Source organism: Sus scrofa, chromosome 3 (assembly GCF_000003025.6).
Source record: "Sus scrofa isolate TJ Tabasco breed Duroc chromosome 3, Sscrofa11.1, whole genome shotgun sequence".
Classification (NCBI taxonomy): Eukaryota; Metazoa; Chordata; class Mammalia; order Artiodactyla; family Suidae; genus Sus; species Sus scrofa.
The window spans coordinates 87,694,854-87,710,293 of NC_010445.4; the positions used below are offsets into that span (position 1 = coordinate 87,694,854).

At 40.5% G+C, this 15,440-nt stretch overlaps 1 long non-coding RNA gene across 5 annotated transcripts in view; it reads left to right on the forward strand.

Annotated features, from left to right (window-relative positions):
* The window catches only part of LOC102167127, a 387,855-nt gene that overhangs the window by 29,990 nt on the left and 342,425 nt on the right, over positions 1-15,440 (forward strand). For 2 of the 5 annotated variants that reach the window (XR_002342719.1, XR_002342718.1), the window contains exons 1-3: positions 7,545-9,476; positions 11,020-11,225; positions 13,505-13,656. This is a non-coding gene — a long non-coding RNA (uncharacterized LOC102167127). Of the gene's footprint in view, positions 1-7,543; positions 9,477-11,019; positions 11,226-13,504; positions 13,657-15,440 lie in introns of those variants that run through there. The other 3 variants (XR_002342717.1, XR_002342720.1, XR_002342721.1) reach the window with 3 other exon arrangements.

A 15,440-nucleotide genomic window follows, 5' to 3' on the forward strand; every position in this document is an offset into this window, starting at 1 on the left:
ATGGAGTGTTCTTAAGCAGGCAATGCTTTCTGCTATTATCACATAAATTGTCAGAATTAGGGAAAATAACAGGGGTATAACATGAACATGTGATCATCTAATGGAATTGATTCCTCAGATCAGACAAAACTAAGTGAACTTTAAAGTCCAAGCAAGGTAGGAAAGAGAACTGAATGCCATAGATTAATTAGAAGTAATGAAAACAGCTGTCAAACTAGTCTGAAACCTTGGCTTGCTACAATTAAGTGTTCAATACAAACTAATTAAATTAGCAGTTCCCAGGTGCTGGCTTTACAGACTGTATAAATTATGCATTCAGTCAAGAAGCTCTGTTCATACCAAGGCCTTCTTTTGGTGGTTCTTTTGACTCTATGTTTTCTTTTTCTTTTCTTTTTTTAAATTGAAATACAATTGGTGTACAATATTATGCTATTTTTCAGGTGTGCTATGTGATTTGACATTTGCATACATTATGAAACGATCATCACAAGTCTAGTAACCATCTGTCCCCATACAAAGTTATTACGATATTATTGATCATGTTCCTTATGTGGTGTATTTCATCGTTGTGGCTTGTTATGTAACTGAAGGTTTGTATCTCTTAGACCTCTTCACCTAATTCAATTACCTCCCTCCCTTCTCCTTCTGGCAATCACTCATTTGTTCTCCAAATCTAAGACTGTTTTTGTTTTGGTTTTTTTTGTTTGTAATTTTTTTAAGATTCCACATCTAAGTGAGATCATGCAGTAGTTATATTTCTCTGACTTAGTTTGCTTGGCAAAATATGCTTCTAGATCCATCCAATGCTGTCATAAATGTCAAGCTTTCATTTTTTATGGCTGAGTAATATTCGTGTGTGTGTGTGTGTGTGTGTGTGACATCTTCTTTATCTATTCATCTGTTGATAGATGTTTAGGTTTCTTATCTTGGCATTATAAATAATGTTGCAGTTATCATTAGAGTGCATATATCTTTTGAGTTCATGGTAAGTACCTGGAAGTGAAATTGTTGAATCATATGGCAGTTATATTTTTATTTTTCTGAGGGACTTCCATACTGTTTTCCACAGTGGCTGCACCAATTTGTAATCTCACCAACAGTGCATGATGGTTCTTTTCTCTACAATCTTGCCGACACTTGTTATTTCTTGTCTTTTTGATAGTAGTCATTCTGACAGGTGTGAAATGATATCTTGTTGTGGTTTTGATTTACATTTCTCTGCTAATTAGTGATGCTGAGTGTATTTTCATGTGTCTGTTGCTTATCTGTATGTCTTGTTTGGAAAAATGTCTATTCAAGTTTTTTGCCAATTTTTAAATTGGGTTGTTTTTAGTGTTGAATTGCATTAATGCATTGTACATTTTGGATATTTACCCCTTATAGAATTATCGTTTGCAAATAGATTCATCCATTCAGGAGATGGCCTTTTCATTTTGTTGATAGTTTCACTCATTGTGCAAAAGCTTATTAGTTTGATATAGTTCCATTTGTTTATTTTTGCTTTTATTTCCCTTGCCTGAAGAGACAGATCCAAAAAAAGTATTGCAAAGACCAATGGTTTCTTCTAGAAGTTTTATGGCTTCAGGTCTTAGGTCTTTAATCAATTTTGAGTTTATTTTGTGTATAGTGTGAAAAAGTAGTCTGGTTTGATTTTTTTGCATATAGCTATCCAATTTTTCCAACACCATTTATTGAAGGGGCTGTTTTTCACTATTATATCTTCTGACCTCATGTGTTGTAGATTGACTATACAAGAGTGGGTTTGTTTCTGGGCTCTCTATTCTGTTCCTTTAATCCATATGGCTGCTTTTGTGCCATACTGTTTTGATGATTGTAACTTCATGGTGTAGTTTGAAATCAGGACATGGCTATACCTCCAGTTCTGTTCTTCTTTCTCAGGATTGTTTTGGCTATTCAGGGTCTTATGTGCTTTCATACAAATTTTAGAATTATTTGCTCTAATTTCGTGGGAAAATGCCATTGGTATTTTGATAGGGATTAAACTGAATCTGTAGATTGCCTTGGGTAGTGTGGTCAATTTAACAACATTAATTCTTCCAATCCATGAGTATAGTATATCTTTGCATTTATTTGTGTCATCTTCAGTTTCTTTCACCAGTGTCTTATAGTTTTCTGTGTACAAGTCCTTTACCTCTTTGGTTAGATTTATTCCTAGGTATTTTATTCTTTTTAATGTAATTATAATTTTTTTCCTAATTTACCTCATTGGCTTGTTTTTGGTATATAGAAATATACCAGATTTCTGGATATTAATTTTATATCCTATGACTTTACTGAATTCATTTATTAGTTCTAATAGTTTTTTTGTGTGTGCTGTTTTTAGGATTTTCTCTATGTAGTATAATGTCATCTGCACAGTGACAGTTTTTCTTCTTTCTTTCCAATTTGGATTCCTTGTATCTCTTTTTCTTGTCTGAGTGCTATGGCCAGGACTTAGAATAGTGTATTGAATAAAAATGGTGAGAGTAGGCATTCCTAATCTTTTTTTTTTCTTCTTGGCGTTCCTAACATTAGAGAAAATGCTTTTAGCTTTCCACTGTTGAGTATGATAATGGCTCTAGGCCTTTCATGTTGAGTTATATTCCCTTTAATTTTGTTGAGAGTTTTAATCATAAATAGATTTGGAATACTGTCAAAAGTTTTTCTGCATCTATTGAGGTGATCGTTTAATTATTATCTTTGTTAATGTGGCGTATCATGCTGATTGGGTTGCGGATATGAAGCCATCCTTCTATCCCTGAGCTAAATCCTACTTGATCTCAGTGTAATGTATTGAATTCAGTTTGCTAATATTTTCTTGAGGATTTTTGCATCTGTGTTCATCAGAATATTGGCCTATACTTTTTTTTTTTTTTTTTTTTTTTGGTCTTGTTTTGGTGTCAGTGTATTGGTGGCCTCATAGGATGAGGTTGAAAGCATTCCTTCCTCTTCAACTTTTTGGAATAGTTTGAGAAGGATAAGTATTAATTCTTCTTGAAATGTTTGATAGAATTTTCCAGTGAAGCCATCTGGTCTTGGACTTTTGTTTGTTGGGAGGGTTTTTTTTTTTTTTTTTAATTACTGACTTAATTTCATTTCTACTAACTGGTCTGTTGATATTTTATACTTCTTGATTCAGTCTTGGGGGATTGTATGTTTTTAATTTGTTGTTAATTTCTTTTAGAATATTTTTCATTTTAGTTATATTATTCAGTTCTGAGTGGTTCTTCTGTGTATTTTCTAGTTTCTTGTTAAAGTTCTGTGTGCCTTCATTCTTTTCTCAAGTTCAGTGAGCATTTTTATGACCATTACTTTGAACTCTTTATTATTTATTTAAGTAGGTTCCCCCCACCACCACCAGGGTTTCATCTTGTTCTTTTGTTTGAAATATGTTCCTCTATCTTCTCATTTTGTTTGACTTCCTCTGTTTATCTCTATGAAATTAGGTGAAACAGTTACCTCTCTTGGTCTTGCAGGTGTGTTCTTGTGTTGGCATGTCACTATGCAGTCCAAGTGTATCAAGTGGCTTTGGTGATAGTTGGATCTCAAGCGAGTGTGGGCTGGGGCTTTTTCCATCATGTGCTGAGACCATTGCCTTACCAGGGGTGGGCTTGAGATGGAGGGGCTAGAGCTGGAGTCTGCTATGGGCTGTGCTTCTCTGCTTCTCCTGGGATGCACAGGTGGCCACCACCTTGACAGAGGTAGACTGGAGCTAAGGGGGCTAGAATCAGAGCCCAGTGTGAGCCACTGCTTCTCCCAGGGCATTCTGGCAGTTGCTGTCTTGGTTGGGGTTGGAGCCATAATAGCTAGAGCCACAGTGTGTTGCAAGCCATGGCTTCTTCTGGAGTATGATGTTGGTCATTGCTTTGGTAGGCGATGTGGTAGGAACCTGGTGGAAGGGCTGGAATCACAGTCCAGTCTGAGCTGTAGCTTCTCCTGGAGTTTACGGGCAGCCAGAGCCCAAGGTGGGCTGAGAACTCAGTGGAATGGTCTTGGGTGACTGGCCAGAGCATCTACCACCTCTCTGTTGGGACTGAGAATGAGCAGTTCTGCATGCATATCCTTATTTATTTATTTATTTATTTATTTATTTATTTATTTATTGTCTTTTTGCCATTTCTTGGGCCACTCCCACGGTATATGGAGGTTCCCAGGCTAGGGGTCTAATCGGAGCTGTAGCTGCCAGCCTATGCCAGAGCCACAGCAATGCAGGATCCGAGCCGCATCTGCAACCCACACCACAGCTCACGGCAACACCGGATCGTTAACCCACTGAGCAAGGGCAGGGACCGAACCTGCAACCTCATGGTTCCTAGTCCGATTCGTTAACCACTGCACCACGACGGGAACTCCTGCATGCATATCTTTTAAGAGTGGAGTCTCAGTTTCCTCCAGCCCTCTTATAAGCCCCACTGGTTTTCAAAACCAGCCCAAGGGGCTTGCTTTCCCAGTGCTGGACACCTGCCTGGCATGCCCAATGTGGAGCATGAACCCCTTGTGCCTTAGGGAGGATCCCTGAGCTTATGATAATCCCTCTCCTCTTCTAAGTCACCTGCCAACGGTATACACCTCAAGTGTATTGCTTCTATTTCCCTCCTACCAGTCTCACTGTGATGTTTCCTTTATAACCTTGGTTGTAGAACTCTTATTCCAGTCTTCAGGTCATTTTCAGGGAGAATTGCTTTATATGTGGTTGTAGTTTTGGTGTGTTTGTGGGAACAGGTGAACTCAGTGTCCTCCTACTCTGCCATCTTAATCCTGACTTTCTTTTTCATTTTTCTTTTTCCTTTTCTGCTGGATCTTGTGTGGCACGGCAATGGGAGATCCTGAAAGAGGAATGTCATAATTTCAGTGGTCTCCAACAATGTTCAGCTTGGGTGATTTCCACTACTCTCTCTTCCAATTCACTGATCCATTCCTCTGTATCATTTAATCTACCATTGATTTCATATATACATATATATGGATATATATTATTTCATATATACATATATGTATATATATTTAAGTTTTTGGCCATACCTACAGCATATGGAAGTTCCTGGGCCAGCGACTAAAGCCAAGCTGCAGCTGCCACCTACGCCATAGCTGTGGCAATGCTGCATCCTTAACTTACTCTGTCGGGCTGGGGATTGAACTCTTGCCTATGCAGTGACCTTAGCCACAGCAGGAAGTCCCCTTCTAGTGTATTTTTAATTTGGTTGTTATATTTAGTTATTCAGTTCTATTTGGCTCTTCTTCTTTCTTTTTTTTTTTTTTTTTTGTCTTTTATCTTTTTAGGGCTGCACCTGTGGCATATGGAGGTTCCCATGCTAGGGACCTAATCAGAGCTGCAGCTGCTGGCCTAAACCAGAGCCACAACAATGCCAGATCTGAGCTGCATCTGTAACCTACACTACAGCTTATGGCAACACCAGATCCTTGACCCACTGAGCGAGGCCAGGGATCAAACCCGCAACCTCATGGTTCCTAGTCAGATTCATTTCTGCTGAGCCACAACGGGAACTCCTGGCTCTTCTTCTTTATATTTCCTAAGTTTTGCTAAAATTCTCACTGTATTCATTCTTCTCCTGAGTTCACTGAGTATCTTTATGATCATTACCTTCAACTCTTTATCAGATAGATTACTTATCTCCGTCTCATTTAGTCCTTTTTTCTGAGGTTTTATCTTGTTCCTTCATTTGCAATGTATTCTTCTATCTTTTCCTTTTACCTAATTCTTTGTGTTTATCTCTATGTACTAGGTAGAATGGTTACTTTTCCCAATCTTGGAGAAGTGGCCTTAAGTAGGGCAAGTGTAAAGGGGCCCAGAAGCATATATGATCTAGGGGTGTCCCTTATGTGAGCTCTGTAGGCTCTTTTGTTGTAGTAGAGCCAATTACTTTGGATGTGGTGGTTGGTGGGGCTGGCCCTGGCACACTTGTCTGCCAGACCCTGCCTCATGAGGTGGTTATTGGTTGATGGTGGGCAAGGCCAGGTATTGGGGTGTTTAGCTTCAGGGCCTAGGGGCACTTGGGGCCATTGTGGTGGGTGAAGCTGGGTCCTGAGGTGGCTGACTGTGGGGCCTAAGGAGGAGCTGGAAGTGGTGCCAGCCTGCTTGTGGGTGGATAAGTCCATAATGCTAATAGGCTAGAGGGAAAAATGGTGCTTGATGGCATTAATGTCTGGGTAGCAAAACGAGCTCCAAAAAGTGGCTGTTGCCAAGACCCCTAGGGGAATGCCAGTTGATCAAGTCAATATGAGGTAGGCTTTTGTCAAATTACTGGTTCTGGCTGGGACTTGGAGCATGGGAGATTTTGCATGTGGCCTTTCAGAATGGAGTCTCTGATTGCTACAGCCCTATGGCTCTCTGTACACAAGCCCTTCTAGGGCCTTGTCTTCTCATGCAGGGCCCCTGGGCTGGGGAGCCTAATTGGAGCTTGGACCCCTTGCTCCTTGGGAAAAACCTCTGCAACCGTGATTATTCTTGTATTTGGGCCCTGCCCCCCAGGGGCTGTGGGTCTTGACTGTACCACATCTCTGCCCGTCCTACCCATTTTGTTGTGGTTCCTTCTTTATATCTTTAGTTGTGGAAGCTCTCTTCTGCTGGTCTTCAGGTATCCTCATAGTTAGTTGCTCTATAAATAGTTGTAATTTGGGTGTGCCTATGGGAGGAGGTGAGCTTAGGGTCTTCCTACTCTGTCATCTTGGCCACACACCCTGTTTCCAGTTTAACCATAATGCCTCAAGTCAGATATATCCCAAAGTAGCAGCGTAATTGGACAATTAGACATGATTGCTGAATATTTAATAGGTTCATACTTTAATTTTTTTTTTTTTACTTTCTTTGAAGTTCTTTTTTCCCCTCTAAAAATTTTGCCTGAGTCTCTTAATAAAGTTGATGGTTTGTAAGATTCAGCCAACCCACCAATATTCATTAAGAATCTACTTGGTATACAAGGCCCCGAGCTGGGCTGGGAGGAAACTGTGAAGTGGAATGAAGGTTGTCCTGACCCACAAAGAGCTGAGAGGGCATTTGAGAAGTTAGGACATGTATGCAAACTTACACTGAATCACAAGTCATGTGTGCCCCATGCCAATTATACTGTGCAAAGTAGGCAGACATTTCAGGATGAAATCGCTTCCAGCTGAGGAGATAAGGGCTGTCCAGGAGAAGTGTCCAGCATCACTCCAACATCCTTTGAGGAGTGTTTTTCAAACTATATTAACCTTGAGTCATAGTCAATAAAATATTTGCTATCACAACCGTACATGTTTGCAGGTATGAATGACTGAGACTGAAGTTTCACTCAACAATACTTAACCCTTTCTAAATGTTATGCACTTTGGCCTATTCTGTTCTATTTTTAAAATGTTCCTTTTATTTAAGAAAATTAGGAAAAAAATTTTTAAGAGTGCACCTGTGAGATATGGAAGTTCCTGGGCTAGGGGTCAAATTGGACCTGCGGCTATAGGCCTATCCCACAACAATGGCAACACCAGATCTGAGCTACATCTGCAACCTATACCACAGCTTGTGGCAATGCCAGATCCTTAACCCACTTAGTGAGGCCAGGATCAAACCTGCGTCCTCACAGTCACTGGTATTGGGTTCTTAACTCACTGAGCCTCAATGGGAACTCCTATTTTAAAAATATTCTATATAAACATTATATGTTATGAAAATTAATGCAGGTTGCCATCTCAATAAATTGTTAAATGCCCCACTAACTAATTACTATCTGCAATCTGGAAAACTTTTCTTTAGCGGCCTGACTTGAAATCCTGACTTGCAATTCCCATTGTGCTGTCTGCGCTATTTTCCTCTCTCCACCCTCCTATAGGGTGAAGCTTACGAATCAGTGTCTCCTCAGTGAACTAGCTGGGATAATTCCTGGTGTCTGTGCAGGATAGGTGTTCTTTCTATAGCAATCTGAGGACTTGACTTCTCCCCCTTCCCTCCCCACCCCACCAGGCCAGGCTGGGGCCGTTTGTTTGGAGCACACTAATAAGGGTGAATCGTGGCACCCCTTTGCCAAGCTGACTCCGATCTAATTATTTGTTTCATGCTTTTTGACCAGGTTCAAGATGGTTATTCAGAGGGAAGTAGTATAAGGTGTGAAGAAATAGGTTTGGGATGTGGGAGGAGGGTTTCAGTAATATTTTCATGCCCTTGAGGGATTTGCTCTCATTGAAGATTAAGGTGATTATTTTTAGAGTCACCAGAATGTTAATCTATCTTCAGGAAACCTTTTTCTGGACATATTTGTATAATAGCAATTGCTTTTAGGATATTACTGGGTATTTGGCTGAAGTAATGTTTCATTAAATGTTATCATTTGTTTATACACTTAAACATTCAGAGATAGTCTTTCATATTCCTGTCCCTCTCTTCTGGGTTATCATGTCCTGGCACATGAAAGCTTCAGAGTCTTGGGTGAGAGGCAGACATGTAAAAATCAATCCCATGAAAGTGCTATGTAGAGTTTTATGCAAGATACCAAGGGCCACAGAAGATACAATCCCCAACTCCCTGTGGAGGTCAGGGCAGTTTCTTGGAGGAAGTGATGTTAGGAAGGAGGAGGTAGAGTTTGCTAGAAAAGAGGTTGAACTTTTCAGGGAGGGTGAACGGGGTGTGTGAAGCATCAAAGACTTGGAAGAGCTCAGAGCTGCAAGAAGCTTCGTGATGGTGGTGGAAAGGAGAAAGATGATGTGGAGAAACTTTTGAGGTGAGATTGTGAAGAAACTTGCATGCCATGCTGAGGAGTGTGGACTTTATCCATTGGGAACCAGGGTGAGATGCATTTAAGGATTATTCGTAGAGGAGTGATGTAAGTAGACTTTACATTTTGGAAACACTGTTCTGGTAAATAGCATATTTCTAAGGAATTTAATTGTACCACAAAATTTTAGGGTGGAAAAGAGGATGTGGAGTATGGATCAGTGTTTCTCAAACTTGAATGTGGACCACCTGGAGGGCTTGTTAAAACACAGGTTGCTAGGACCACCCACAGAGCTCTTGGATTAGAAAATCTGAGGCAGGTCCTTAGATTTGCATTTCTAACAAGTTCCCAGGTGATACTAGTGCTGCTGGTCCAGGGACCACAATTTGCTTATTGATGCTATGGTAGGAAGAATAAGTGGCCCCCAAAGATGTCATGTCCTAACCTTTGGAACCAACTAATACATTATGCTAGATAGAAGATGGGAGTTAAGGTTTTGGATAGAATTCATTTATGATTAATTTCCTAATGAAATACTTAGTAAAGGAAGGTTGTTAATGAGCTGACCTTAAAATCAGGAGGGTAGCCTGGATTATCCAGGTGGGTCCAGTGTAATCACAGGGGCACTTAAAATCGTGGGAGACACAGAAGAGGAGACTCAGAGGGGGAGTGGCTACTGTAGGTTGAGCAAAGAGATGAGATGCTGCTGGTTCTGAAGAGGGAGGAAGGGGGCAGTGAGTCAAGGAAGTGAGCAGTCTCTCGAAGCTGGAAAAGGTAAGAAGATGGATTTTCCTCAAGAGTCTTGAGGAGGAACATGGTCTGCTTACACCTTGATTGCAGCCTCCTAAAACCTGAGTCAGTCTTATCTACGTAACTGTTAGATAATAGTTATATGGTTTTAAGTCACTAAGTTTGTGGTTATTTGTTACAGCAGCAAAAGGAAATTAATGCAGATGCCTCTAGGGATTGTGGTGGGTACTTAAAAACCAACTTGGTTAGTGACTTCCAGCTTCCTAATTTTTGCCCTCATGTCCAACTCAGGAACAGCAGAGGAATCCAAATATGCTTCTAAAACAATCTCATAAGGTATCCTGCCTCCAGCTTCCCAGCAACTGCCAACCACAGCACCCCTGAAGCCTTCCCCCCTTTTTTTTTTCACACTAAAGCTTTCCACTCCCCTGCCTGTGTTTGAGTCTTTGTCAGTCACAAGGGATGGGGGGCCCCCTCCCTGGGTATAACTATTTCTGAATAAATAGCTCTGTTTATTATCATTTGGATGATCTTCATTGATTTCCACAGGAGATAGTGTTCCATTTTTTCTTACTCACTGACTATTATAATGCAGTGGTGTTCAATGGAGGAGTATTTTGCCCTTCATTCACCTCCCTGAACCAGGGATATCTGGCAATGTCTGCAGACAAATGGTTGTCACATCTGGGCAATGGTAGTGGCGTCTGGTGGGTAAGGCCATTGTAAGACTCTGCTAAACATTCTACAATGCACAAGAATGTTTCCAACAAAGAGATTTCTGCTCCGAAATGCAAATAGTGCTGATTTAATGATAGATGTTTCTATGCTCCCCCCCACCCCCCACCCCTGGAGTTTCTGTTGTGGCTCAGCTGATTAAGAAAGAAACATAGTGTCCATGAGAATGTGGGTTGGATCTCTGGCCTCCCTCAGTGGATTAAAGAGCTGGCATTGCCACAAGCTGTGGCATAGATCACAGATGCAGCTCATATCTGGTATTACTGTGGTTGTGGCATAGGCCTGCAGCTGCAGCTCTAATTCCACTTAGGTTCTACCTGCCCAGGAACTTCTGTAGGTGTGCTGCAGGTGTGGCTGGAAGAAAAACAACAACAACAACAAAAAAAAACCCTTGCAGTAGAGAGATGTTGTGTAGAGTCGTCTTTGTATGTGAATGGACAGTATTAATAAAATAAGACAGAAGTGTGGCCATCAATTCATATATTTATTCTGACTAGGCTTGGTCTTGGAGCAAAGATAGTGCTTGCTTCTGCTTGCAAAAAATATGATCTCCCTTACCCTGAAGAAGCAAGAAAATCGAAGATTTTATTTTGTTCCTCTGCCTGATAACTCCTAGTGATTTACAGTGTATGTAAAAATATGCTAATATATTTGCATCTACTTATCTTTATATATACATATAAGATATGACTATAACATGAGGGTTCCATGTATGAATTGTGGAAGTAATCTCTCTACTTCACAGCTATATCATATATGCAGACACACACATACATTTGCTTCTAGCTGGTTCAGTTTGCAAAACTACTTTCCTAATCCTCTTTCCACCCAGACCCCAGTCAAATGCTGCTGTGGTTCATTTGAGCTTTATGTATCTGAGACAGTCCCATCTCTGGATCTTCAGAGCTGATTTGGAATGCATACCATTGAAGCCTTCACATTCTTCATGCATTTAAAACAGAGCTGTAGTTGGAGGTTTCTTCCACAGATCGACCTCTAGTGTTTCCGATTGACAAGCTCAGGAAGGAGGGAGGCAGGGTAAGTCATTGAGCATGTGGAGAGAGGTATGCTCAATCCTTCTGCTCTGACATTTTGCAAGCTCACAGACTAATTAATCAATTTCATTAAAAAAGAGAGCTTGTTGCCATGGTATCATGAGGCGTGTTTATACTGCCACATTAAGATTTCAGGGCATTTTTAACCTTTAATTACCTACTTTCTTTTTTTTGAATTGACGAAAGCCTTAAATTTTTTTGTTTTTCTTTCTGATTGTGTGGTTTTCTGCTAGTGTTTTCTGGGATTGAGGTACTAATTGAAACAGAGCTGCCTCTCTTCTTTGAGAAGAAATAAGATCACCTCTGGAGCCCTGGTTCTGTGCAAGCTTTGATTAAAAGGTTCCATGGAGGGCATTGTACCGGCTCACCTTCAATGCACAAGCTGATGCCAAACAGCCACTTACTTATCGCCAGAGACATGACCCAGAAATTTTATCTATAATGGGTGTAACATATGCTTGCAAGGATTCAAAATATTTCCAGAACTGTAGTCAATTCTAGGTTTTTCTCTCTACAGCATCACAGAAATGTTTAGTGTTAATTACAACACAGGTGACTTTTCACCTTGGACAATAGTTTTCTGAGTGTTGAGAATTAAATATGCCTAGGTTCATTTCAAGAAACTGTTAACTCCTTGAAATAACAAATAATACCGGTTATTTTAAGGAACACTTTCCTGGCATGTTTTCTAACCACCAGTCATTAAAGGATGAGTGAAGGTAAAGAAGAGAGGATGCAACGTAGCTTTTGAATTAGAAGAGACTGAAATCTTTCTTAATGAAGTAGACCAGGAATTACATAACAAAAACAAGTCAGACAAACACTCTCCTCTAGCTTATGAAGGATGTGGAAATGTATGCTGTAATTCTTTTTTCTTTTTTTCCTTTTGATTTACTATAAAGTGTCTGTGCTTAGGGGGATTTGGAATTTTATTAAAAAAGAAAAAAATGAATCCATGGAAAATATAAATATGTGTTGGTCTTTTATAAGGGGCAGTCTAGCTAGTATGTCCTCCTCCTCTGGATCTTATTTATGCATTGCTACTAATGTTTCATCTGTGGCTTGGCTCTCAGTGTTCATTTATAAGATATGCCCATTTCTAAGATACACATTACTGAAGCTGACACTGCAGGGTTTTCGTATAGCTCAGCACTGCTTAGCAGTGCTTTTGGAAAAAGCCACTTTTTCAAGGACAATGGTGGTATCCTAGCAAGGCTATTTATAAAAAACATCTCAGAAATAGAGTGCCTTTCAGTGTGGTAACCTTATACACCACTACCAGGAATTCTCATTTCCACTTGCAGACTGGTTTGGGAGCTGCTCTGTGACCTGGGCTGGTCACTATCAAGCCTGTCAGGACTCTGTCCTCTTAAATTCCACGTGAGAACAACAATTAGAATTGCCTGATAGGATGACTGGACAGCCAGTTTAGATGAGTGAGAGTCCAGCTTTGTAGTATAGGAAGTGCTCTATTTTCAACTATGTCCTGTATTCAAGAAAAAAAAAATCAAACTGAAAAAGTGCTAAAAAGTTGTCAACACATTTTTTCATGGAACATTTTAAGTATGATTGCTGCTGCTAGAAGCATTTGAGATTGGATGAAAGTATTATTGCAGATTGGATTTTTGGCTAGGATGGTCCATCTAGGTAAAATCAACATTGTCTAGGATTGTTTTTTGGTCACATAGCATGTAACTTTCAGCTATGACTCCATAAAGATAACACAAAACTCCAAACCCTTTACAATCTAAGAGTATTGATTATACTAGCCTTGAGTGTCCCTTGCATGTCAGTGCTTGTGCTAGGCTGTAGATACTACTAAAGGTAAGACATAGTTCCTGCTTTCAAGAGCTTAGACTTCTTGGTAGGATGATGGATGGAAGGACATAAATAAAAGAAAAAATTGAGGTACAATGTTCACATTGTTAGCTTATTCTGACTTTGGTTTGGAGTCAAGGTTTACTGCAAATCTATTCCTGTGTGCAATTTGCCATAGGAAGTTATCCTATGAAATGAGTCTTTAGTTCCTTTCCTGGTAGTTTCAGGAACACATTGCTAGTCTTAGTCCAGTACTTCCCTCCGTGACATCCTGAGGGCCACGTTGGTGTCAGTGATGAATGGATTGGAGCTTGAGGGAGAAGAGGTACAGGGACAAAGGCTGAGGAGGTGGCAGGCTGGGAGATGTGCTCAAGTGGTGTATTTGTCATAATGAGAAAGTGATAGGGGGTTAAGACTCATCTGTTCATTGATTTACACATGCAGGGTCTCTCCCTGGAGTGTCTCAAATGCGTGCAACATGCATGAATGCTGGACTGGGATCAGTGAGCCAAAAGATGCACAGCAACACACTTGGCTGGACAAGTCCCTGAGGATTGTGAATGGGGAGGACCTGTGAGCAATGTTCATTCTAGAAGGTAGGAGACATGGGTGGGTGTTTGGTGAGGCTGGCTGGCTGGCTGGCTCCAGAGTCAGATTTAGCTGTGGCTAAATGACCTTCCGTGGAAGTCCTGCACAGCCTTTTTTTTTTTTGTCTCCCAATTTAAGATGTATGTGTTAAACATAATCACATAATCCCAGTTCTGCTGCTCACTTTGAAAGCAATTAGCAGTCTTAAGCTGACGTTGTTCTAGGTGAGCCACAAATAGACCAGAAGGTCATCTTTCATCCCATTTGGGAGGAAGGCATATGTGAGAAAGTGTGACGAGGACTGAAGAAACTAGGGAAACTGACAAAACAATTTACCCTCACTTTTGTGATTGGCAGGGTTTCTATTCAAGGAAGGCGGTGATTTTTTTTTTCCTTGACAATTACATTTTACCTTCTCATAAAGAAAAATGATGCTGAACCTGGGTATGGTGCTGTCTGTACTCTGATATTCTGTGTAGGCATTTGCCCCAAGCCCTGGGAAGTGGGCCAGAAGTTAGTGTGCTGGTCTCTGGCTGGGGGTGGGGGTTTACCATTTTCTGGATACAAAGTCCTGTAATGGGAGTGATGATGGGGACAGAGGACAAGGGCAGGCGCCTTCTCCCTGTGAGAGGCAGCAGTGCTGAATGAGACAGCACTAGCTGGCGAGGAGCCAGACTGTGGAGTTTTCCTCTCAGCCCAGGTGCAGTTATCTGATGGGTTGTCACTTTGTCTCCATGCCTCAGTTCGCTGCTGCTCTTATCATTAAAATTGAGCCAGTAATATCTGTCCTACCCTCATTATAGGGCTATTACAGGTTCCAAAGGGAAGATGATTTAAAGTACTCAAAAAAATGCAAGTTGGATTAGAAGACATAGACACATATATAGTCATATTATATGGTGTCAGCAGGGACTCTATCAATTATTTTTACAGATAATTGAATATTATAGCTTTAATTCAAGCATTAAGATTTACCACCCTTTAATGAAAAAAAACTTTCAAAATGCCTATTAAAACTTTTTTATGGCTATTAAAACTCAGGTGACACTGAACACGATAGTCTAAACAAGGAATTGGTGAATTTTTTTCTGTAAAGGATTAGACAGTAAATATTTTCAGCTTTGTGGGACATACAGTCTTTGCCATAACTACTCAGCTCTGCTATTGGAGCACCAAAGTAGCCACAGATGATTAGTTAACCCATGAGTGTGTCTGTGTTGCAAAAGAAAGTATTTATACAAATGAGCATTGGGCTAAATTTGGCTCATATGGGCTGTAGTTGGCTACCTCTGTCCTAACCTCACTTTAAAGAGGTGGGGAAATGTAATTAAACCATTTTCCAGGAGAAATACTGGAATATTTGTGAAGAACATTTTTAGCTGATTGAGAGCAAGCATGGGATAGGCAGCTGGTACAAATTAGCTGGTTTGGAGTGTGGGGAGGTGATGATAATGACTGGGGTATAATGGGAGAAGAGAAAGGAATTAACAATGTTTTTAGAAGAGTGATTACTTAGATGCTAAGCTGGGTAACCAAAAGAGTGAGCAGGTAGGGGGTGAGAGTGGTGAACATTGGGGGGTCAGTAGGTTGATGTTTTGATGATGTCAGGCAGTCTTGAAATGGGAATAATAACAATATGAGTGCACTGCAAGGATCAGAGATGGTTGTCAGTAGGCGGGCATTGGAGATTCTTAGGAGTGTTTCCACTATTATTATGGGATTGGGGTGGGGGGTCGAGGTGAGATAGAACAAAAAGCTTACTAGAGGTGAGGAGGTCAAGAAACAGGACATG